Here is a 24,796-nt window from a genome sequence, read left to right as displayed (position 1 = left end):
AATCAACAACAGACTATCCCCCCAAAATTACCAACAATAACATCAACAGATACAGTCAGATTTTGAATCAGTTTTGTCTATGTGTTGCTTTATAATCTTAATGTTTAAATAAAAATGTAAAGATAAATACTACCAGAATGTAGTATCCAGTATAGGGGACAATGCCCCAAGCATGTCATGGAAACCCAGTGGTTTTTGCTCTCTCCTCTGGGAGTGGTGTTGATGACTGTGGATGACTATGCCCAGCTTTCCCATTCTTCCAAAGGAGATTCAGGATGCAGACCTCCCCAGAGAGACCTGAAACGTGGTTCTGTGCCCTGTCACTTTCTGCATCCAAGGGTACCTCCTCCGTCTCTCTTCTTGTGGCTCCTCTGCTTCTATGGCAACAGGCAGTTTAGTACCCTCAAAATGCAGGCCATCCGCCCATTTAAAAGTCATGTAGTTTAAGACTTAACATTGCAAACAGGGCATAGCAGTAGACATTTGTAATCCCAGTCCTCAATAGAGACAGGAAGCTCAGAAGTCATCCCTAGCTACATAGTAAATTGAGGGCAGTCTGGGATCTATAAAACCTTGTCTTAAGGGATGAGCAGTAGGGTGAGGGAGAGAGAAAAACAAAAACCATCTCACATTGAAAAAGATGGAGTTCTGAGTAAGATTGAGATAGCATTTGAATTCATTCCTGTAACAGGCCATCTCCATCTTTAGAGGGCCTGGGATTCTTTTCAGAAGAAGCCACTAATTGTCACCTTATAGTGACAACTGCCCTGTATCAAATGTTTGTTTTTCTCTCATGGATCCGAGGCCCAGAGAGGTTGTGTTGCAGGCCTGTGGTCACACAGCAAGTGATCAGACAGGATCCAGGTGGTAGAGAAACTGAAATGTTTGGCTCTGACAGCACAGTTCAGGAAAAGGATGTCAGTCCACAGAAGGGGCATGAGCATCACCTTCAGGTCCCCTTGCTCTCCCAGGGGAACTGTATTTTCTACTTTCCTGAATTCTATTATGACAGGTTTGGGTTTTTTTTTAATGATGTAAAATTTATGTGTATGTACGGGCATGAAAATATGTGGCCGCTCACAGATACATATATAGAAGATGAAAGAGAAAAATGGACAACTTATAATTACAGATATTTTCGTTCATCTGGTATCCAGATGATCCCCCCTGATTCTGACAGTTTTGACAAATCAGTTTATTAAAATTGTAAATGTAACCCAGAGCTGTTTAGTATAGCTCCAAGCAGAAGGTGCTTTTCTCCTCCCATTAGATTTTGCCGTCACATTATTAGAAGTAAATACAGCTAAAGACAAAAGAACGGGCTTCAGGGAGAAAGATGGGACTCACTGGCTGCCGTCCCACAGGGTTCTGCTGTCCAAACCCCTAAGGATGCCTCCATGTGGCTTTAACCTTGACCAGGCAGGCATAGCCAGGGTCTGGTCCCCATGCCTGCCTCCCACCCCTTCCTGACCCCTTCAAAGAGCGAGCAAGTGAGCTCCCTCAGCTCCCACCGGCTGCAGGGGACGTTCTTCAGGTGACTCGAGGCAGGAAATGGTCAGCATGGTGGATTTTGATTTGGGATCTGGTGTGTAGGACATAGTGTGTAACGTAACGGCATGGACAAAGCTGCTGGGAGATAGCATGGCTACAGCACGGCACAGGGAGGCAGGATGGGGGAAGAAATGTGCAAAACCGGAGCTCCGTGCTGTGCTGAAGGGGAGAGAATGCCTCTCTCCTCAGTCTGTCAACTGCCATGGAAAGTCTGGTGAAGTTTTTACTTCCGGTCTAATTAGCTGCAGCTGGCTCTGCTCAGGCCACTCTGGTTTTGTTGTGCTCTCCTTGCTCATCCCTCCTTGTCTACAGTCATTCATAATTCAGCCTTTGTTTCCGTGATGAGGCAAGGCATCTTCATACTTGGAATAGTGTCTGTCTGTCTGTGTCTGTCTGTCTGTTTTGAGACATGATTTCATTCTGTAGACCAGGCTGTCCTCAAACTCAGAGAGATACTCCTGCTTCTGCTTATCAAGAACTGATATTAAAGGGATGCCACTGCATCTGGCAATATTTTTTAATTTATTTTTTTATTATGTGCATGGCGTGTGTGCGTGCGTGCGTGCGTGCGTGTGTGCAGGTACTCATGGGGCAGAGGTGTCAATGTCCCAGAGCTGGAGTTGCAAATGGTTCTGAGCCACCTGGGGTGGGTAGTAAGGATGCTGGGATCCTCTGCAAGAGCAGTATGAGCTTTTAACTGCTGAGCCATTTCTCTAACTCCTAATTGTGTATTGATTTTTGAGGCAGATTTTTCACCTCTCCCAGGCTATTCTCAGACTAGCATTTTAGCCAAAGCTAACACTGAGCTCCTGATCCTCTTGCCTCTCTGCCTCTCAAGTCCTGGGATAATGGGCATATACCTGGGATAATGGGCATATACCTGGGATAATGGGCATATACCTGGGATAATGGGCATATACCTGGGATAATGGGCATATACCTGGGATAATGGGCATATACCTGGGATAATGGGCATATACCTGGGATAATGGGCATATACCTGGGATAATGGGCATATACCTGGGATAATGGGCATACACCTGGGATAATGGGCATATACCTGGGATAATGGGCATATACCTGGTTTTACATAATGTTAGAGATCAAAGCCAGAGTTTTGTGCCTGCTAGGCAAACTTTCCTTCAGTTGAGCTATATCCCTAGCTTTTCAGAATTTTTTAAATGAATAAAATTTTAGGAACATAATTATTAAAATATCTTAAATAACCACATATTTATGAAGTAATAATATATGCGCTTGTTTTTTTTTAACTTAGTAAATAAGCAGAATTACATCCATAGTTTCAGAGTTATAATTTGTAAACACCAAGAATGAGCAAACAATAATCCACAATCTGCTTTTATAAATAAAGTTTTATTGGGATGCAGCCATGTACACGGCTATGTATATTATTAGATCTGCTTGAGCAGAGTTCAGTCTGGTCCTCAAGCCCTAAAATATTTGCCATCTGGACTCTTAAAAAAAAAAAAAACTTTTCAATCCTTGGTTTAAATTGCAGCAGTAATAGTACGCAATAAACATACCAATTTTTATTGTTGACAGTCACAGGGCTAGCTACTGGGTCCCTCCCCCCTATCCCCCCCCCCCCCCGTATTAATCAGTGATATAAATGCTCAACTTCAGTGAGAAGCTGGTAAAAAATAGAGGTGTGATTTGTTTTCCATCTGCGACCACCTGAATTCCATTCAGATATCCCTTAGAGGCCTGTGGTGCCTGGTTTGGGACTTGTGAGTAGAATTAAAGTTGAGTGGATGTTTTTGCAGAAGGAAGTCTGTCATTCCTCTGCCATGTACAACAGCTGCACCTATGCGTTCTTCTCCACTCGGCACATTTTTGTATAAAGGAGCTTTAGGTAATAAGTCAAAGAGAAGTCAAGGCTTCCCTAGGATTCGGTGAGCAGCTCTGTGTGGATGTACTCTGTGCCACCAAGATGCTGTCTTTGCTTGAGGAAGTTCTATCATCCAGCACATAGAAAATTTGAGTTTGGGGACTGGGGAGCTGACTCAGTCAGTAAGGTACTTGCCACCCAAACATGAGGACCTGAGCTTGCTCTTATAATCCTAGCACGATGGGAGCAAAGCCAGGCAGCCCCCCAAACTCTGGCCAGTCGGCCAAGCAGAATCATCCAGTCTCAAAAATCCGAAGATTTAGAAAGATATCCAACATGACCCCCTGGCCTCTGCACCCAAATACACATGCACCAACACACGTGCACACACAGGAACACATAGAATGGCCTTGAGATTCTTGTCTACACACATAGTTATTAACAACACCCCCTGTTTCTTCCATGCCAGGAGACAAGGTTGGATTTTTTCCCAGGCTGTTTCTGTACTCTCTGATATAGAGCTTAGTTTTTCTCATCTTGTTTCTTCATGTCACATTGAGATGCACCACAGAGCCTGGTTTATGTGGCTATGATGTATTTTTCCTCCAGGGACATTTCTAGTAGTCAGCAATAACTCATGTCCACGTAATGTGAAAATTGGTACCATCTAATAGAACCTTCAACATGCTAACCATACCAATTTCACTAATAAAATGCAAATTTGTCTGCTTTCATAATATGATTATTTTAGACTCTTTAAAAATTATTTGACTCTTTAAAAATATATACAATGTATCTTGATTACACACACACACACACACACACACACACACTGTTTCCCTCTCCTCCCCGTCCCCTGCACCTCTCCCAACTTTGTGTCCTTTTTTCCTTCTGTAATCTACTGGGTCCAGTCAATGTCCCTGCCTGAGCATGGCTGCCTTACCCCCACCACACCCATCCAGCAGTCACCAGTCTTCACTAACATTGTGGCTAGATGTGGAGCCTTATGTGCTCCTCCAAAATCCATGATGTAATTTTTGACTGGCTTGATGTGGTGAGCATGTGTGAAGGAGACCATAACTGCTGTAGTGAGGTCATAAATGAAAGGGCCAAGGCATGTCCGGAAGACAACATGTCATAGCTCTGACGGTCTTCCGTGGTGCTCCCTGAGCCTGTGTGAACTGATGTAGACGTTCTGCTTAGGGCTAAGCACCCAGCAGACTCTAATTCTCCACCCTGCCAAGTCATGCGTCTCTGCATCAACTTTGCCCACTACATAAAGACGCTGCTGTAAAGAAGGTTAAAAACAGCACAAATCTTTGAGAATAGACATAAATTATTTAGAAGGCAGTTTGACAGCATGTCCACTTATCAAAACAATCATGGAAGATCCCTCTCTGAGGGCATGTGTCTTCTCCAGCCAAGGTTTGGGACCAGGTTTACAATACCAGGTGTGAGTTCCCTCCTGTGGAGCAGACCTTAAATCCTAACAGAAAGCAGTTGGTTGCCTGAGAGTAGTCATGCTGATACTGCACCCCTGTGCACATTTGGCTGGCACATTTTAGACTCTTGGCTGTTAGAATATTCTCCTTAATGCAAATCTAGAGCCAGAAGTTGGTTCAGAATATCCTTATGGTAATTTTATTTTATTTTGTTTTGTTTTTATTATTTTAAGATATTTTATTTTCGATTAGAAGTGTGTGTTTATGTCTGTAATTGAGTGCAGGCACCCATAGAGGCCAGAAAATGGTGTCAGATCCCCTGGTGCTATGTCCTCTGAAAAAGCAGTACATGCTCTTAGCTTTTAGCCATCTCTCCATCCCTTTGTTTTGGGTTTTTTGTTTTTTGTTTCATTTTGTTTGTTTTGTTTATAAGCTAAGCTACTACTGTGCAGATTAACCTGGCCTGACACAGAGTTTCTCTTCCTGCCCTAGCGTCTCAAGCTTAGGCATTATAGGTATCTACCGCCATACCTGACAAGCAACTTGAGTGTGGTAATCAGCTGTATCAGTGTGCTCACATTACTATAACACATATGAACTTATAAAGCAGAAGGTTACAGTCTAGACCAGTTTGGGGATCCCAGTTATCACCGGCCCCATTGCCTTGGGACTGTGGTGGGAATGCATGGTCAGACATAAGTGCTCACCTGGGAGTTGTGGAACAGGAGAGAACAGAAATTAGGGTTTGACCATAATGACCTAAGGACCTCTTCCTACAGATTCCATCACCTCCCATATGCCGAAACCATTAAGGGACATCCTACATCCAGACTACAACAGATAGTCCCCATTAAACCAGTGTCTGGTTTAATCTACAAGGTCCCTGCCATTACTGCTCCCAGTGTGCTGCTTAGAAGAGGAAGGTGCCAGGAGTTTAGATGACAGTGTCATATGCTGGGATTCTAGAATTTGTTTTCCCTAGCTTTCAGAAAAAAGCCAGCCTTTTACCTCAGCCTTCATTTCCAGGATCAATTATTATCCTTGGCTGTGCTTCCTCAGAGGATCTTGTAGCTTAAGCCCCGTGGAGAAGGCAGTGAGATGGACTGCCTGACCACTGACTGGGAGATCAGGCGTCTTCATTGCTTTCTACCTTTCTTTTCTTAAGGACTTGTAGAGGGGAAACCTCCGTAAGATCCCTCCCAGGGCCATGTGATCATCTGTGGTCCTCAGATCTTTGAGACAGCCCAACTTGTAGAAACTTGCCCAGCCTAGGAAAGCAACCCTTGTCAGATAGTGGGCCCCTGAGATAGACGGGTCAGTAGAGGCCATCCTGCCAGGCACTGAGTCATCCTGCTGATGCAGCAAAGCTCAGAGTATTGATTTTCCAGATAGTATTTGAATGTCATCTCACTGAGATCAAATAAAGAGGATTGATGGGAAGCTAGAGCCACAGGCTGCTATAGGAGCCCTGGTCTGTTAGGATCTTGTATGCTGCCTAAACACAAATGGAAAGAAAATCCCTGGGGTGTGAGAATGGAGAAAGAATGCAAGCCTGTGCCTGTTCTTGGGGATATGGCAATAGCCTGTGCCTGTCTGGGCTGCCCTGGGTATGCAGTGACTAGGCAGCAGCCCACAAAGCGCCTGAGCAGTGAGTGCCACTGATCCACTTGTATCTGAGACCCATCTCAAGGTGGCTCCAGCCCTGGCCCGCTTGAGGATGCTGATCTCAACTGACAGCCGTCCCACCTGTTGCTCATTGGATGCCTGTGTTCTCTCCTCCCGCTGTCATCTCTCATTACCACTCCTGATTTTCTTTTCGGGGAATGGGAGAGTGGGACCCTGCCAGCCCCAAGAAAGAGGGTGCAGGTACACGTGAGCATTTTCTCTAGAGTTGTAGTGTCTGACTGGGCACGACTTGAAGCTGCAGCATCGCTCCCATCCATCTCATTTCTCCTTGTGCTGGGCCTAGGGAGCCTGTGCTGTGCATTTCCGTGAATGACTCTGACCTCCTGTACCCTAAACTCCTAGAAAGCTTGAGACTACCCAGTACCATTTTCAGTTAGGTGGATGAGGAAGGTGTAATGTCCCTGACTTCTCCATTCTAATCATTATCTAGGCCTCCTCAGTGCCCTGTGGTTAGGTCTGAATCCCAGTCCCAACTGGTGACATTAAAGCCCATCCTGTCAGCAAAACTAGAAAGAGCAATTCTCAAATTCATCTGGAATAACAAAAAACCCAGGATAGCTAAAACTATTCTCAACAGTAAAAGAACTTCCAGGGGAATCAGTATCTCAGAGCTCAAGCAGAGCAATAGTCTTAAAAACTGCATGGTATTGGTACAGTGACAGGCAGGTAGATCAGTGGAATAGGATTGAAGACCCAGAAATGAACCCACACACCTATGGCCACTTGATCAAAGGGAGCTGAAACCATCCAGTGGAAAAAAGATAGCCTTTTCAAGAAATGGTGCTGGGTCAACTGGAGGTCAGCATGCAGAAGAATGAAAATCAATCCATTCTTATCTCCTTGTACTAAGCTCAACTCCAAGTGGATCAAGGACCTCCGCATAAAACCAGACACACTGAAACTAATAGAAAAGAAACTGGGGAAGGCCCTTGAGGACATTGGTACAGGGGCAAAGTTCCTGAACAGAACACCAATAGCTTATGCTCTAAGATCAAGAATTGACAAATGGGACCTCATAAAACTACAAAGTTTCTGTAAGGCAAAGGACACTGTCAAGCAGGCAAAACAGCAACCAACAAATTGAGAAAGGATCTTCACCAACCCTACATCTGACAGATGGCTAATGTCCAATATATGCAAAGAACTCAAGAAGTTAGACTCCAGAGAGCCAAATATCCCTATTAAAAATGGAGTACAGAGCTAAACAAAGAATTTTCACCTGAAGAACGTCGAATGGCTGAGAAGCACCTAAAAAATGTTCAGCATCACTAGTCATTAGGGAAATGCAAGTCAAAACAACTCTGAGATTTCACCTCATACCAGTCAGAATGGCTAAGATTAAAAACTCAGGAGACAGCAGGTGTTGGCGAGGATGCAGAGAAAGAGGAACACTCCTCCACTGCTGGTGGGAATGCAAGTTGGTACAACCACTCTGGAAATCAGTCTGGTGGTTCCTCAGAAAATTGGACACAACACTTCCGGAGGACCCTGCAATACCACTCCTGGGCATATACCCAGAGGATTCCCCGGCATGCAATAAGGACACATGCTCCACTATGTTCATAGCAGCCTTATTTATAATAGCCAGAAACTGGAAAGAACCCAGATGTCCCTCAATGGAGGAATGAATACAGAAAATGTGGTATATTTACACAATGGAGTACTACTCAGCTATTAAAAACAATGAATTCATGAAATGTTTAGGTAAATGGTTGGAACTGGAACTGGAACTGGAACTGGAAAATATCATCCTAAGTGAGGTAACCCAATCACAAAAGAACACAGATGGAATGCAGTCACTGATAAGTGGATATTAGCTCAGAAGCTCTGAGTACCCAAGATACAATTCACATATCCAGTGACTCCCAAGAAGAAGGATGGAGAGTTCCCTGGTCCTGGAAAGGCTTGATCCAGCATTGTAGGGAGTACCAGGACAGAGAAGTAGGAGGGGGTAGATCAGAGAATGGGCAGAGGGAAGAGGGCTTATGGGACTTTTGGGGAAAGGAGAACCGGGAAAGAGAAAATCATTTGAAATGTAAGCAAAGAATATAGAAAATAAAAATAATAAAATAAAAAACTAGGAACACGGCATCCTCCTCACTTTCCCTCCCCCACATCGCCTGCTGTAAGACAACCCCCAGTTCCTGCTACCTTTCCTCCCTCTCCAGGTGCCCAACCTTCAGCCTCTGGGCTTTGGCACCCAGGGTAGCTATGAATACAGTCCAGCCCAATTATACACTTAATTAAAACATTGTGAGTTTGTTTCATGTTTGTAGTTTTGTGTGCATGATTTGTGCAGTTCTTTGTAGCTAACACCAATAGTGTCTTGATGTCAAAGGTTAGATACACTTCAGATACTTCTCATTAGGTCTTTCTCCTTTTCTCCCCATTCCTACTCCCATATACCTCTCCCCCTCCCCCTTCTCCCTCTCCCTCTCCCTCTCCCTTTTCCTCTCCCTCTCCCTTTTCCTCTTTCTCTTTAATTTTTTATTTCGTGTGTATGGGTGTTTTGCCAGCATGTGTGTAAGCATCGTGTGCATGCAGTGCCCTCAGAGACCAGAAGAAGGTGTCATAACCCCTGGGACTAGGGTTATGAGCCTTATTGTGGGTGCAGGGGGATTGAACCGGATCCTCTGAAAGAGCAGCCGGTGTGACTGTCTGCTGAGCCATCAGTCTTCTGACCTTCCCTTTGGCTTTCACTTACCTGTTCTACGACACTGACTCTGAAAGACTGACAAGCATGGGTTCAAAACTGTATTTTCTCACTTTGTGTGCAAACCTGAGTTAGCCCTTGAGATGTCTGCCAGCATGTAAGCGTGCGTACTGACACACTGAACTTCCAATCAGATTAGGTGTGGTGGCTGTATTTGGTGCCGTTTTCTTTGTCTTGATGCTCTGACAGATCATTATACAGTGAATAAAATAAGAATATTCCTAAGGTCTATGAACTGTGAACTTGGCCCTGAGGCTTATGCCACAGGTCTACCCTGTGGATACTTAAGATTGCAGTGCCTTGGCTGAAGCTCTGTTGATCAGAATACAGTCTGACATAGAGCTGTTGGAAAATTGCAGCCTCTTTGGCTTTTATCGCTTATTTTAATTTTCTGTGTATAGATATTTGTCTATATCATTCCCTATGCAGAGTGGGCATACATAATGCCACAGAGGCCAGAGAGGATCATCTAGAGTTACAGACAGTTTTGAGTCCCCATGTGGGTGCTGGGACTCAAACCCAGGTCTTCTGGAAGAGCAGCCAACCAATTACCATCACCCCTGCCCGCCTTTTGGCTTTTAAAGGAAAACAACTTTTGGCTTTAGTGTTAGCACATGAAGCATTAAAGCTAACCTGATAAGGCACTCTCTGAGGTACTGCTCTGCAGGTGAGCCGAGGGACTTTCAGCTAACTGCTATTTAGTGGAACTCTGGGTTTTTCTTCAAGCCTCAATTAGATAATTATTTCCAAATCTGCCATTTTTTTCCTGCCTCAGATCTTTCTAGAACAGTTCTAGGCTTGATAGCCTTGGGCCAGTTTCACCAGCTTTGTGATTCTCTCAAAGACCAGCTGGCTTATCAGAGAGAAGGGGCCAAGTCCAGGGCCTGGCTCAAGCCGGCACCCGCTCCTTGTGCCTCCTCGCAGAGTTCTTGCCCCCACACCAGGGTTCCCTTGGAGCTACACCCCGGGAGAATGTTTCTGACTGTTTTCAGGTTCCTTTTGGAGGAACAAAGAAGCTTTCCCGTTCCGTGCTTGTATTACAAGAGATACTGGAGTTCACTTGAATGCTGGGGGCTTAGTGTGGAGAGGAGTCCAGCCTTCCCTTCCCATGGGCTTCACAACCACAGAGAGCCTAACCAGCACTGCCCTGCCCCGTCTGGCCTCCAGCTAAGATGCAAGCAGTCCCTTTGAACTGAATCTTCTTCTATTTGATGTCTGTCTACTTGCATAAGACAGAAATAATCCCGTTCTTCCTCAATGGGAGTGTGCCAGAGTGCGTTAGTGAAGTATTCACAAATAAAACAATATAATTCTGAGAAACCGTGGAGGAGCCTCTGGTTGATTTCATGTCCAAGTGTTCTACATTTCCCCAAACATTTCTGGATAAGGACTTAATAACTAATTCAGGAAATAACTTGATAAAGTGTCTAATTCAAACTTGTGATTAATTTTATATGACCTTCTATTGCAGATTTTTAAGACGTTTTATTCTTTTTTTAATTCGATATATTTTTTATTTACATTTCAAATGATTTCCCCTTTTCTGGCCCCCCCACTCCCCGAAAGTCCCATAAGCCCCCTTCCCATAAGCCCCCTTCCCTCTCCCTGTTCTCCCATCCACCCCTTCCCACTTCCCTGTTCTGGTTTTGCCCTATACTACTACACTGAGTCTTTCCAGAACCAGGGGCCACTCCTCTGTTCTTCTTGTACCACATTTGATGTGTGGATTAGGTTTTGGGTATTCCAATTTTCTAGGCTAATATCCACTTATTACTGAGTGCATACCATGATTGATCTTTTGAGACTGGGTATCATCACTTAGTATGATGTTCTCCAGCTCCATCCATTTGTCTAAGAATTTCATGAATTCATTGTTTCTAATGGATGAATAGTACTCCATTGTGTGTATATCCCACATTTTTTGCATCCATTCTTCCAGGGATACCTGGGTTCTTATAGTGTATATCTGTGTACAGATCTGTGCACAGGAGTGCAGTGCCTGTGGAGGCCAGAAGAGGGCACTGTATCCCCTGGAGCTGGAGTCACCCAACAAGAGAACTGAACTTAGGTCCTCATCAAAAGCAGGATGTACTCTTAACTGTTGAGTCATACATCTCTCCAGCACTTGCTTTCTTTTCTTCTTCCTCTTTTTCAGACAAGGTCTCATGTGACCCAGGCTGGACTCTAACTTGTTCTGTAATTGGCTTTGAACCTAGATCAGCTTTCCTTTACCTCCCAAGTGCTGGGACTGTGGCATGAGCCACCAAGCCCTATTGTTAATACTTTCTGTTTTCTCAACCTGTAGGTCTCAACCCACCTCCCCAATGCATATTAGATTAGCATTAGGGAGGTTGAGAACCAGTGTGTTAGATGCTATCTAGATAAAGTGCATTGCAAAACATCAGCTATTTACATACAGATGTAACACAAATGCTAAATAATCCAACTTTATACCACTGTCTTATAGCTTCCAGACAGGGATGAAATTAGGCAAATAAGTAAGGTGTTTTGTTTTGCCTTTTTAACAAACACTTGAAAGAATTTGGTGTGGGACCTGGGTATTTGGGTCAGAAGCTGGCCAAGTGACAGAATTTATGCATCCCAGTGCTATCAACAGCAGTAGATAAAACCAGCCAAGCCCTGAAGCATGGCTGAGTGTGTGTGGACTCTTAAAGGTGTCGCTTATGCCATTCAGCAAATATTTCTATTTGGGCCTTCGGTTGGTTTATAGCATTTCATTTTACAGCCCATCATAGTGATAGTAACCCCACCAAACATCAACAAGTCGTTAGAACCATGGTGTCAGAAGATGGATGTGACCCCGAGGCCCATCCCATCCCCTCCTCCCATCACCTCCCTACCACCCCTCAAGCATTAAGTGAAGTTTTCTACCCAAAGTGGTTGGCATGGGTCTCCGGTTAAAGGAGGCTATTTGGAGGAACTTTTCTAAACACTTACTATTGAGTGTTGAGAAAGCGCACTCTAAAAACCAAGAGGCATCCACAGAGCCCCCCCCCCCCCTGCCCCCGCCCCAGCTCCTCTCAGTGAGTAAGACAAAAGGCAGCAGGAGCTATAAATACAGCAGAGAGCTTTAGAAGGATGTGGCTGCAGATGGCAGCAGGAGGGAGCACCCAGTGACACCCACCACGCATGCTCACTCCCTGCAAGCACAGCTTCCCAAGACATTTCCATTTCTGAACAAGGAAACAACGATTACATTTTAACTTGCATTGGTTAAGAACAGAGAAGTATAACTTGGCATGAATCCCCTGTGCTAGCCTTCTAGAACAGATTGGTCTGTAACACCACACTAAGTCTGTTTTCTATCAGGGATTCCAAGCCAGCTTATTAAGTAGATTTATACAATGAAAGAATCTAATAACAGAAACATTCACCTCCTTTATTACTTGGCATTATTTATGGTTTGAGTTTTTTTAGCTACTTTTTTATGCACTAGAATCTGCCAACATTATACTTATAAAGTTTATGTACCAAAGTGTAAGTAGGCTGGGAAGTGCTGTGGTGCATGGCTCCCTCTGTCTATGTGGCTTCAGGCAGATCTTGGGGACTTTTCCCATCCTGTCCTCTGAGTGTTTTCAGCATGGAATCCTATTGCCTTTGGATTCATGACTCAAACAGGGTTAATTCTGCCCACCCTCACTCCACCCCACTGTAAGGAATGATGCTTTTCTCAGCCTCCCCTTGAGTGTAAGGGGGAAGAGCCGTAGCTTGTGTGTGATATACAGAAAGGGCTTGACTGATTCTTCACTGACTTGTAAACATCTCTCAGAATCTTCAAGATATAAGGCAGCCTCCATCTTCCTCCCCATTGCAAACAGGATAATGAGGAATTCTAGACAGGAAGTAGAAATGACTAGAGAATGTATGGGCAGATAGGAAGGACATTTGATTGCTAACCTCAATGTTACTTCTCCAAGTTCTCCTTTTCCCAAGGAGATATCAGGAACCATTCAAAGGGTTAGACCTGTGGGTCTGACATGGTAACAGGAAGGACATGGCATAGAACTTTGTCCTTGTCCTTCTTCTTCTCCTGACTCCTGCTTGCCTATCTCTCTAGCCTATGTGTGAATCATCTCTTTTTTTTTTTTTTTTTTTTTGGGAGGGGAGGGTTGGTTTGGATTTGTTTTTTTTTTAGACAGGGTTTCCGTGTATAGCCCTGGCTATCCTGGAACTCACTCATTGGATCAGGCTGGCCTCGAACTCAGAAATCCGCCTGCCTCTGCCTCCCAGAGTGCTGGGATTACAGGCCGGTGCCACCACCGCCCGGCCAAGTGAATCATCTCTTAGGAATTAATTAATATTTCCTACTGAGCTCAGTTATCAAGTCAAGGGATTAACCAAAACTTTTGAAGGGTGAATGACTTAGAAACCAGAACAAGCCAGTGCTACCTGACAACACACTCAGTCTAGTTCCAGACACTGGTGTCTGAGCAGAGTAGTGTGATGGATTAGCCTTTTTTCGAGGATGGGCTGTCAAAGCTGTTGGCCCTTGTGTCTAGAGCAGAGCAGCCAGAAGGAGGGAGGTGTGTCCAAGGGAGGGGGCTAAGATCCAAGTGACCTGTGAGGACCTCTGGCTCCTCGGACAGCATCTGGACCCTGAGCAGTCCCTTTGGACTTCAGTTCCCAGCTCTACCTTTTTCTTTTTAAATGGCACAGTATTTATATGTATTCATGGGGTAAATTATGGTAATTAGACATGTAAATATAATGATCAAATCTGAGTAATTAGCATGTATCATTTGTCTCTGTTGGAACTCTTTGGGAAAGTATTAGACTTTAAGCTGGTTCCTCCTACCTGATCGAAGTGTGCTCTCTAGTGCAGCTCCCTTTGCTCCTCCTCCCTCTCCTTCCTGACTACCCGGCCTTTGTTCTCCTCTTCTATGAGATCAGTGACTGCTTAGAACACAGCACACCTCCATCCCTTCACCCATCAGTGACTGATTTTCGGTCTTGGCTATAGTAAATACGAGAGTGTAAATACCTCTGTTATAGGTTAATTTCATTTCCTTTTGCTACAAATCCAGTGGTAGAATCACCAAATCGTGGTGGTGGTTGTTTGGTTGTTTTTTTTTCTAAACCTTCATATTGTTTTCACAGTGGCTGTACTAAACTGTTCCCCCATAGTGTGTGGGAGCTCACTTTCTCCGTACCTTGTGTGGAGCCTTTTTCTTGCCCTCAGCAGCATTTCTTTGTCCTGCCTGACAGGAGCTATCCACACTAGGGTGAGACAATGACTCCGTAGTCATTTGATTGCATTCACTGCTCACTGGTATTTTTTTTTTTTTAAGAAGTATCAGATTTGGGTCATTTGCCCATCTTTAAAATTGTAACCTTTGATCTTTCCCTTGTATGGCTTGGAGTCTTATGTATTTGGACATTACCATCTAGCCCTACCGCTGCCAGTTGTGTCTTCTTAGACAAGTTATTTCACCTATTTTTGCCTCCATATTTACATCCATAACATAGCATGCCTTCCTTCTAGCATAGGATTCAGTGAGCTCCTATGTCTAGAACACTTAAACTATTGCCTGAAGCCACCCATAAAAACTTTATTTGCAGAGCTGGAGAGATGGCTCAGCTGTGAGAAATATTTGTTTTTTTTGAAGAAGCCCCAGGTTCAGTTCCCAGCACTCACATATGGTTGCCTCTATCTCTGACTCCAGTCTCAGATCTGACTCCCTCTTCCCTCTGAGGACACTAGGCATGCACAAGGCACATACCCATACATGAAGGCAAAACACTCATACACATAAAAATAGATATATCTAAATTTTTAAAGTTAAACTCTCAGTAGTGTTAAATATTTTATTCCTATTTTATGAATATACAAATTGTCACATACACATGTCACATGTGTCCTTTTCCTCATTTTTGATATACATAGAGATTAGATGCTGATTAAAGTACTGACTCTGAAAAAAAAATAAAAAGCAAAAAAGCTGGGCAGTGGTGCCACGTGCCTATAATCCCAGCACTCTGGGATGCAGAGGCAGGCAGATTTCTGAGTTCAAGACCAGTCTGGTCTACAGAGTGAGTTCCAGGATAGCCAGGGCTACACAGAGAAACCCTGTCTCAAAAAAAACAAAACAAAACCAAACAAAAAATAAAAAAAATCAAAACCAACCAACCAAATAAATATAATACTGACTCTGTCCTGAGGAATTTAACAGCTAAAGCTCTAGCAGAGGAGAGATATTCTATACAATAACATATCTCAAAGACTAGATATTTCTGTGGTTGATGGATGGATTGGTCACTGTCTAAATTTAGGATCTCTATTGAAGCTGTCTAGCTTGTGAAAATATTACATATTTTGAAGTCTATATTATGACATGCTGTACATTGTTTGGAGAAATTTATTGTGCAGTAATTTATGTGTTGCTTAAATAACTTGCAGGTATGGGGGAATGCTGCTCTTAAGTCTCCCTAAAAGGGGGCTGGGCACATGGCTCGGTCATCAAAGCATTTGCCTTGCCAACACAAAGACCCAGTCTAATCTCCAGACCCTGAGTTAGAAAGGCCAGGCATGGTACAACCACTCTGGAAATCAGAAGTTCCTCAGTTCACTGGGCATGACACTTCTGGAGGACCCTGCTATACCACTCCTGGGGATATACCCAGAGGATTCCCCCGGCATGCAATGCAATAAGGACACATGCTCCACTATGTTCATAGTATCCATATTGATAATAGCCAGAAGCTGGAAAGAACCTAGATATCCGTCAATGGAGGAATGAATACAGAAAATGTGGTATATATACACAGTGGAATACTACTCAGCAATTAAAAGCAATGAAGTCATGAAATTTGTAGGCAAATGGTTGGAACTGGAAAATATCATCCTAAGTGAGGTAGCCCAATCACAAAAGAATACACATGGAATGCAGTCTCTGATAAGTGGATATTAATTAGCCCAGAAGCTCTGAATACTTAAGACACAATTAACATACCAAATGATTCCCAAGAAGGAAGGAAGAAGAGGGCCCTGGTCCTGGAAAGGCTTGATGCAGCCTTGTAGGGGAGTACCAGGACAGAGAAGTGGGAGGGGGTGATTGGGGAATGGGTGGAGGGAAGAGAGCTTATGGGACTTATGGGGACGGGGGAACCGGGAAAGGGGAAATCATTTGGAATGTAAACAAAGAATATAGAAAAGGAAGGAAGGAAGGAAGGAAGGAAGGAAGGAAGGAAGGAAGGAAGGAAGGAAGGAAGGAAGGCCAGGCATAGGCACACAGTTGCAAGGCACACAGTTGCAATCCCAGGACTGGGGAGGTGGAGGCAAGCAGATCACTGGCCATAGTTCATCAAGTATAATATAAATAGTCATCTCATCTGCTAATGGCTATGGCTTGGGGTGTGCTGCTCAAAATAAAACAGGGACAGGTTTTTGATCTCTTGCTCCTGAAGCTTACATCCTCACTCATCATCAGGATGGGCAGTTGATCCTTGTGAAGGTCCTTGTTCTCTCTCTCTCTCTCTCTCTCTCTCTCTCTCTCTCTCTCACACACACACACACACACACACACACACACACACACACCAATAACAGTGGATCCAGTGCAATAAGATGAGTCCCAGATCTTCCCAGGAGTAGGGAGAGTGGTGGTGTCCACACCACTGGCTAGTGAGGCTGGTGGACAGTCGCTCTCCCAACAGGCAGATCTGTGTCATTTGCATCAGTGCTGAAGTGGATGGAATGCTTGGCACACAGCAGAGTGACACTGACCTTGGTCATGCTTTGGGGGTAATTGGACTTTGAGGATGAACTCTCTGAACAATCTGCCACTGTTATTGGCACAAACAGGCTTTTCTTTAGCAGTAGACTTTCATGCCTTCTTGCTCCAACTGTTTTTTCTTGAACAAACATGTGTATTGTAGCCAATGCAAGGCTACACTCACCATTTTGATCTGAGTTGCTGCTGTCCAAGAACAATGGCCTAGTGTGTCGGCAGCCTTCGAGAATCTGGGTTCTGTGCCGGAGTCTGGTTGTGTGAGTCTCTTTGGAAGACCCTAAGGCCAGGAAGCCATTGGCCTAAAGAAGACGCTCCTGCTATCCCGTGTAATATCAGTACACGATCAGCCTTTTCTACTGCCAGCATAGGCTCCAGCAGTGTCTGCAGAGTCAGCACTGACATGGGCAGATAACACTGCCCAGTCAAAGGACTTTCTGAAGTGTGATATAACTCCGTAGGCCTGTAATCCCAGATACTCCGAAGGCTGAGGCAGGAAGTTTGCAAGCTGGAATTTGTAGCCTGGGCTACAAAGCAAGCTCAAAGCCAACTGAGCAACTTTGTAAGATCTTGTCTCAAAATAAAATAGTAAAAATAGGGGCCAGGGGATATGCTCAGTGGTAAGAACTGGTTTAACATATGAGGCCTTGGGCTCTGTTCTTAATACCACAAAAAGAGGAAAGAAAGAAAGGGGAGGAGGAAAGGAGGAAGAGAAAATGTTAACTGTATCTTTTCTCCCATGGATGGCCCTTCTCTAACTTCCATGACCACAAGGAAGGACTTTCTTCTTCACTGAGCACCCACCACTTGGGTAAAGAAATGGATTCCCCTAAGATGCTGGACACTTGGCATCTCTAGTCTCGCTAACCTCGCTGATCCATCAGTGTTAGTCTGCACAGTGTTGAACTAAACAGTCCTTGGGTGCACAGTGCTTACTGCCTGATAGAAAAGGAAAAGCTGTTATTTTGCTAGAAGAAACTGGGCTTGGAAAAACACTCCACAGCACCTTCTGTGGCAAGGCAGCTGGCGAAGAATGGGGTGGCTCCCAGATCCAGCCGTGAAGACTTACTGTCTTCCCTGCCTGTGCCAGACCGTCTTCCTATAGGAAGCTTAATCTGTGGTTCAACTTAAAATCTGAGGAAACATCTGGAATATTAGTTTTCAACCACATTTCAGACACAGAAAGTGGAGCCTAAGGAATAGCCCAGTTGGCTCCTCTCTGGGAGTGGGTAAGAGTAGAAAAGAATTGCTGATCTCAAGCATTTTGTTACCAGAATAACCCCACAGGAGAGGCCAGGCTGAACTGGGATTTGTGTGGGCCAGACAGTGTGGGGGATTTATTTCCGAGGCTAGAGGACAGCTCTTGGATTCCAGTGTCTCTCACTCAGCATCCTCCCTGGAGGCCTGCTTGCTGGAGAGGCCTTGCATCGGGTGATGACTTCCTGCGAAGCACCTCAGAGCTGAGGCCGTTAACGAGAAAACAAGCAGCGGCCTCTGGCTACAAACCTTAGGGTTTGGGTTCTGGGGCCCAGGATAAAAATACACAGCTGGGAAGGCAAGCTCCCAATTAAGTGGGAGAGCTCAGGCAAGAGAGGTTCCAAGGCAGGGTAGTCCGCAACCACACGCGGCCCTCTGTCTCCTTAAGCTGCCCCACTCTCCTACTCCAGGCCAGCCCCAGAATCCTGTGGGGAAGTCAGCTGGCAGCACAAAGCCTGTCCCCCTTTTCCATTCAAAGGAAAGCCTGCTTGTTTTCAGCCTGCTGATTTCTCTCTCCGCATCTCAGAATAGGAGAGTGTCAAAACTCGAAGGCTCCTTAAGGTTCCAGCCGCACTGGTCCAGCTCCTCACACTTCGAGGCTGTGGAACCTAAGGCCCACTCAGGGCAAGCAGCTAGAGCAGCACACCCTTGTCCAGTAGTGGCAGAGAGGACATCAAATCCACCACCTCTATCTTCTTCCCTTTCATACTAAGCCTGTACCAGTTGGCACCTTGCCAGTCACCCCTATTTCCTCTGACACCCCTCAACCCCACCCAAGGCAAGAGTCGTCCTCAGCCCTCTTCTGAAAGAAAAGAAACTAAGGCTGGAAGAGGAGGCAGGGCCCACAGAAGTGCTGAGAGTATATGCCAGGCAGGCAGCCACAGAATCCCCATGAGCAGGCTGGGCCTCCACTGTCCAACCACACTCCCTCTCTAAGAACATGTGGGAGGGCCCAGTTTGGCCTCCTCTGAGCCACAGGCCTGCAGCAGCCATCCTAATAACTCTGTGGCTCCTGGGTTCCTCCTGTCATTCTGCCACTGCCTAGGACATTCACACAGCTACAGTGGCTTTAAGCTTTGCCAAGAGAAGCCCAATAGTTACTTTCAGACTCCAATTCCTGCCAAGCCTGAAATAGTAATTGCCTGAAGGGTTCCAAAAAGCTGGGTTTTATCTGCAGCAGAGACTTAGCAAATCAAAACACAGGTCTTATCTCTGTAGTCTCTCTTCTCTGTTGTGTGGTCTTCTAAATGAAAAATGTTACCTAATTGCCTGAAACAGCTGGCCTGATGTTTAATTGCTTCAGCTTGCTAACCTGATATTCAGGACCAATAAACTGTAGACAGGGAGGAGATAATCCCCTTCTCACACCATCCTCATCCAGGTTTTCTTTAGGAGACATTACTGATTTGAGCCACTATGGAAGTGGGGGTCATTCCAGATGTGAACACTGTCAGAAGCCACCACATCTGTCTCCTGCAGTTGGACCTCAGCTCCCTTCTACAAGGACATGCATTTAATCCTCTCTCAAGCTTCGAAGTGCTGCCCTCTGCACTCCTGGCCCTCTGCTCAGCTCACATTCTGTGTTCACAGGCTCATCTGCCCCAACTGTGCAGCCTCTGTTCTCACCTCAATTAGTGGGCTTCCCAGAGAGCAAAGAAGCCCCTAGGAAAGGTGGCCTAGTGCCACCTATTAATGGCAAAGCAGGATTCTAAGCCCCCAACTTCTGGGATCCCGTGCAGCCTCTGCCCTAACATCGAGGGCTCTGCAGCTTCCATACTCAGCCCTCCCTGACATGGAGCCTGTGTTCTTCCCACGACCCTGCTTGGTAGCCCATACCTTTGCTCACACCAGTTCCTAGGATGTCCCTCGCTATATCCTAGACCTCACCTTCTCTTCCATTGCCAGATGCCACCCGCTTCTCCTTCATTTGTCACCCTAAGTGGCACCACTTTGGTGCCACCTTCTTAGTCACAGAGGGACCCATGTCTCTTCTTCTCTGACTACTTCAAGGCTAGGGTTTTTTCCTTTTAAGTTGTCATCCTCTGTTCCCTAGAATAATGTCTTACCCAGAGCCCCCAGCTCTTGGCCCCAGTGGGAGGTACACTTTGAAGAAAGATCTCAGCTGCCATTCTGAGAGCAGCAGAAGTCATGATCACAAGGCTTGGGTTTCTGAGAAGGAAGGGGGAGAAAATGAATAAAAGAGGCTGCAGCCCCTTTCCTCAGCATCCATCTGCTAAATTGCCATGCAAGGCTATGTGCTGGGCTAGGCTCCTGTCTAACAATGTTCAACAGTTCTACTAGTTAAGGTTATTACATTAACAGGTTCAATATTTCTGTAAGGAATTTCTCATGTGTTCAATAGCAAGAAGCTAACTCCAACCACTACTGGCTCTTTTATGAAACTGCTATCACATGATACAAAATTTCTTTTTCCACACAAGACTCTGGTAATATTGGTGTAGTTTGGGAACCCCTTCTACAGTTCTGAGGTGGATATAGCATGTATACTTCTTTTCACTGCTTTGTGTTCTTAAAAATTCTGAGTTCTCTTTTGGCAATTCTCCTGCCTTAACCTTCTGAGTATTAGGATTATAGACATATATACCACCATACCTTGGAGAATTCTAAGTATTTAAAGACTACTGTCTTATATCTGAATCTAATTTATTAAAACAAAAACCAAAAAACCTGGGCATGCTAGTGCATGCCTGCAGTCCAGCACTAAAAGGACTGTGATGAGTTCAAAGGCTAGCCTGGGATTCAACATAAGACCCTGTCTCAAAAGTAAATGACCTGTTCTACAAAGGGCATTCCAGGACAACCAGTGTATATTAGAAGATCCTATCTAGATAAATGAAAGGATAAATGGATGGATGGATGGATGGATGGATGGATGGATGGATGGATGGATGGATGGATGGATTCAGGAAAAATGCATCTGTATAGAAGTTTAAAAACTTTACTTCTAGTAATTATTTCCTAAGTAATACAACTTAACATCTATTTATGTATTATTCATGTTATATTAGCTATTAGAGGCCATGGAGATATGTGAATATACAGCAGTGTATGGATAGATTACATGCAAATACTATACTGTGTTATATAAGGGTCTTGCACAGCACTGCTTTTAATAACTTCAGTGGGGCCTAGAACCAACACTTTGTAGAACACAAGGGCTAACTGTACATCAATATTCTATTCAGATCCCTGTACTGTCACCCTACTTCTACCCTATATTTGATTAATTGGTGCATGTCATTGCCAGGCTTTTATGAGAAAGATTCTGATCCCCGTCCTCCTGCCATCCTTGGCCTTCCTAGAAGCCCACCCAGGCAGCACCATCTTTCTCTCCCCTTGTCCACTGCAGCCACACTCTCCCCTAGATGGCAGACATAGACATTCATCAGTGTCTTGTGGCATTAATAAGGGGTACACAAACCACTCTGGAAAGCAGTCTGGCGGTTCCTCCGAAAACTGGGCACCTCACTTCCAGAAGATCCTGCTATACCACTCCTGGGCATATACCCAGAGGATTCCCCACCATGTAATAAGGATACATGCTCTACTATGTTCATAGCAGCCCTATTTATAATTGCCAGATGCTGGAAAGAACCCAGGTATCCCTCAACAGAAGAGTGGATACAAAAAATGTGGTATATCTACACAATGGAGTACTATTCAGCCATTAGAAACAATGAATTCATGAAATTCTTAGGCAAATGGATGGAGCTAGAGAACATCATACTAAGTGAGGTAACCCAGACTCAAAAGGTGAATCATGGTATGCACTCACTAATAAGTGGTTATTAACCTAGAAAACTGGAATACCCAAAACATAATCCACACATCAAATGAGATACAAGAAGAAAGCAGGAGTGGTCCCTGGTTCTGGAAAGACTCAGTGAAACAGTATTTGGCAAAACCAGAACGGGGAACTGGGAAGGGGTGGGAGGGAGGACAGGGGAAGAGAAGGGGGCTTACGGGACTTTCGGGGAGTGGGGGGGGGGCTAGAAAAGGGGAAATCATTTGAAATGTAAATAAATTATATCAAATAAAAAAAATTGCTAGTTGTGAAAAAAAAAAATAAGGGGTACACAGCTTAAGAGCACATTGAACCACAGACTGCGGGGCGGTTCCCATCCCCTGACCCTATGGTAAGGGCTAGTTAGGGCTTCTGAGAGAACTCCTGCTCTGGGTCATATGCTATTTCCAGCCAGAGGTGTCCACCTGCAGCTTTCTGCTCATCTAAGCATTTTCATCCCCGTTATTAGAGTCCAGCTGCTGAGTCTTTGAAGTTGTTTCCATGATGTTAAATGTTAACCATCATTCCCTTGGCCCATGCTGGAGAGTGCATTCCTTGCTGTTAGCATGATAATCACAGCTATATTGGCTGTGCTCTAGCCGACCACCTCAGCACAGAAAGAGCTTTGTACCAGGCATCCTGAGACCTGGGTCTTGACCTGCTTGTACTGGGAAGCCGTGTGACCTTGTGCATGTCTTTTCTCTCCTCTGGTCCTCATTGTCCTGCACTATGAAGAACTACATAAGGGCTTTCGGCACTCTGAAACTGTTGCATATGTAAGTCGTGAGTCCCAAGCGTTAGAGAACACACATTTACTCGGCTCCCTAAGCCCTAGTAGCTCAAGGGGATCTGGGCATGAAAGTCATGCACTGAGAATCAGCTCCTGAGATAGAGCACTAGTCTGACACGTACAGAGCCTGGCATGTGATCCCTAACATGTAAAAACCATGCTGGCACAACTGCAGTGCCAGCACTTGGGTGGCAGAGTGGGAAGGATCAGAACTTCAGTTAGTCTGGCTACATAGCTGGTTTAAGGTCATCCTGGGCTACAGGAGACTTTGGAGAGATGGGTAGGAATAAGACCTCTAAGCATTTGAACTTATAACCCTGTAACCCTTGGCTTCTAGTTCTTTACAGTGGGCACAGCATTGGTGCTCTGTCACCCTGCATCAAACTTACTATACTAAGGTGACCTTGGGGCTCACGTCTACAGTCTGGCTTAATAACTTACAATTCTGCTGTATTAGTAAGAAGAATAATCATATCTATTCATTCTACTGTCAGAATGTTGATGCTAGGTTTTCATACTGTCTCTGTCACTAAAGATTGTAATTAAATAATATGTCAAGTATATTGATCATATCCTTATACATTTGCTTGATATGCTGCAGTAGCCTTCTGTTGTTACACTGTATCACAAGATTAAAAATCAAAAGTTTGCCAAGCCATCCAAGTTCATTTAAGAGATTTTTTTTTCTGAATAAACCATACTTTTTTGATGGTTTATCATTTTGACATTGACTAAAGTAATTTCTTTTTCCTCCCTAGTACAATACTGTATTTAGCCTTTGCTTGGACTAAGTAGCTAGAATGACATTAGAGGGAGACATGGGATGACTCTCTGAAGGCAGATTTAAACCCCTTTTCTGTGCATAACCTCCCAGTTGTCCAGAGAGCAGTCAGGGTTCCTTTTTGTGTGCATTTATTATACAAATTTTCTAGTGGGTTTTGAATGTGGGTCCTTCACTGTCAAGCTCTGTCTTTCTTCTTTGCAGGATAAACTATTCCTAGAGAGGTGTGTTATGAACCAGAAGCCTTGGGCTCCCTGACTTGTCCCTAGGTTCCTAGCAGGGAATACTGCTGAAGGAATATATTTAACATACATTTTCCAGCCAGTTTCTCTTCAGTTTTCTTAAGTCACAAAACATTTGCTGACTTTAATGACAAGACCCAGAGGGTGCAATTAGACTTTTTGAGTATTTGTTTTGGATATTTCTTATGTTTTCTTAATTGGCAAGAGGGTTCCCTCAGCTGCCCAAAATACATGTTATCAGCTCTTCAGCCATAATAACCATATATCACATGTTTAAATGTCTTAGCCTTCACATGGAGCTCAGAGATCCTTAATGAATGCTGGGTGGTGGCAAAAGAGATTCAGAGAAGTTAAGATTTTTTTTTTTATCATACAATAGTAAATAGTAACACGGAGGCTAGAACTCACGTCTTCCAAGACTTTAACCTGCTTCTTTTTAGTCCCCCTCCCACATCCATGAGTCTTACAAACATAATTAAAGGCATATCTTATTTCTTTTTTTTTTATTCGATATAATTTTTTATTTACATTTCAAATGATTTCCCCTTTTCTAGCCCCCCACTCCCTGAAAGTCCCATAAGCCCCCTTCTCTTCCCCTGTCCTCCCACCCACCCCTTCCCACTTTCCCGTTCTGGTTTTGCCGAATACTGCTTCACTGAGTCTTTCCAGAACAAGGGGCCACTCCTCCTTTCTTCTTGTACCTCATTTGATGTGTGGGTTATGTTTTGGGTATTTCAGTTTTCTAGGTTAATATCCACTTATTAGTGAGTGCATACCATGATTCACCTTTTGAGTCTGGGTTACCTCACTTAGTATGATGTTCTCTAGCTCCATCCATTTGCCTAAGAATTTCATGAATTCATTGTTTCTAATGGCTGAATAGTACTCCATTGTGTAGATATACCACATTTTTTGCATCCACTCTTCTGCTG

General features: G+C 44.4%; 1 protein-coding gene across 4 annotated transcripts in view; it reads left to right on the top strand.

Moving 5' to 3' along the window:
• Positions 1-24,796, top strand: part of Bcas3 (BCAS3 microtubule associated cell migration factor) — a 485,645-nt gene that overhangs the window by 399,497 nt on the left and 61,352 nt on the right. The gene's annotated exons all lie outside the window — the stretch shown is intronic.

Source organism: Apodemus sylvaticus, chromosome 10 (assembly GCF_947179515.1).
Source record: "Apodemus sylvaticus chromosome 10, mApoSyl1.1, whole genome shotgun sequence".
Classification (NCBI taxonomy): domain Eukaryota; kingdom Metazoa; phylum Chordata; class Mammalia; order Rodentia; family Muridae; genus Apodemus; species Apodemus sylvaticus.
The sequence above is the reverse complement of the archived record's forward strand: the minus strand, read 5'-3'. Positions and strand labels throughout refer to the sequence as shown.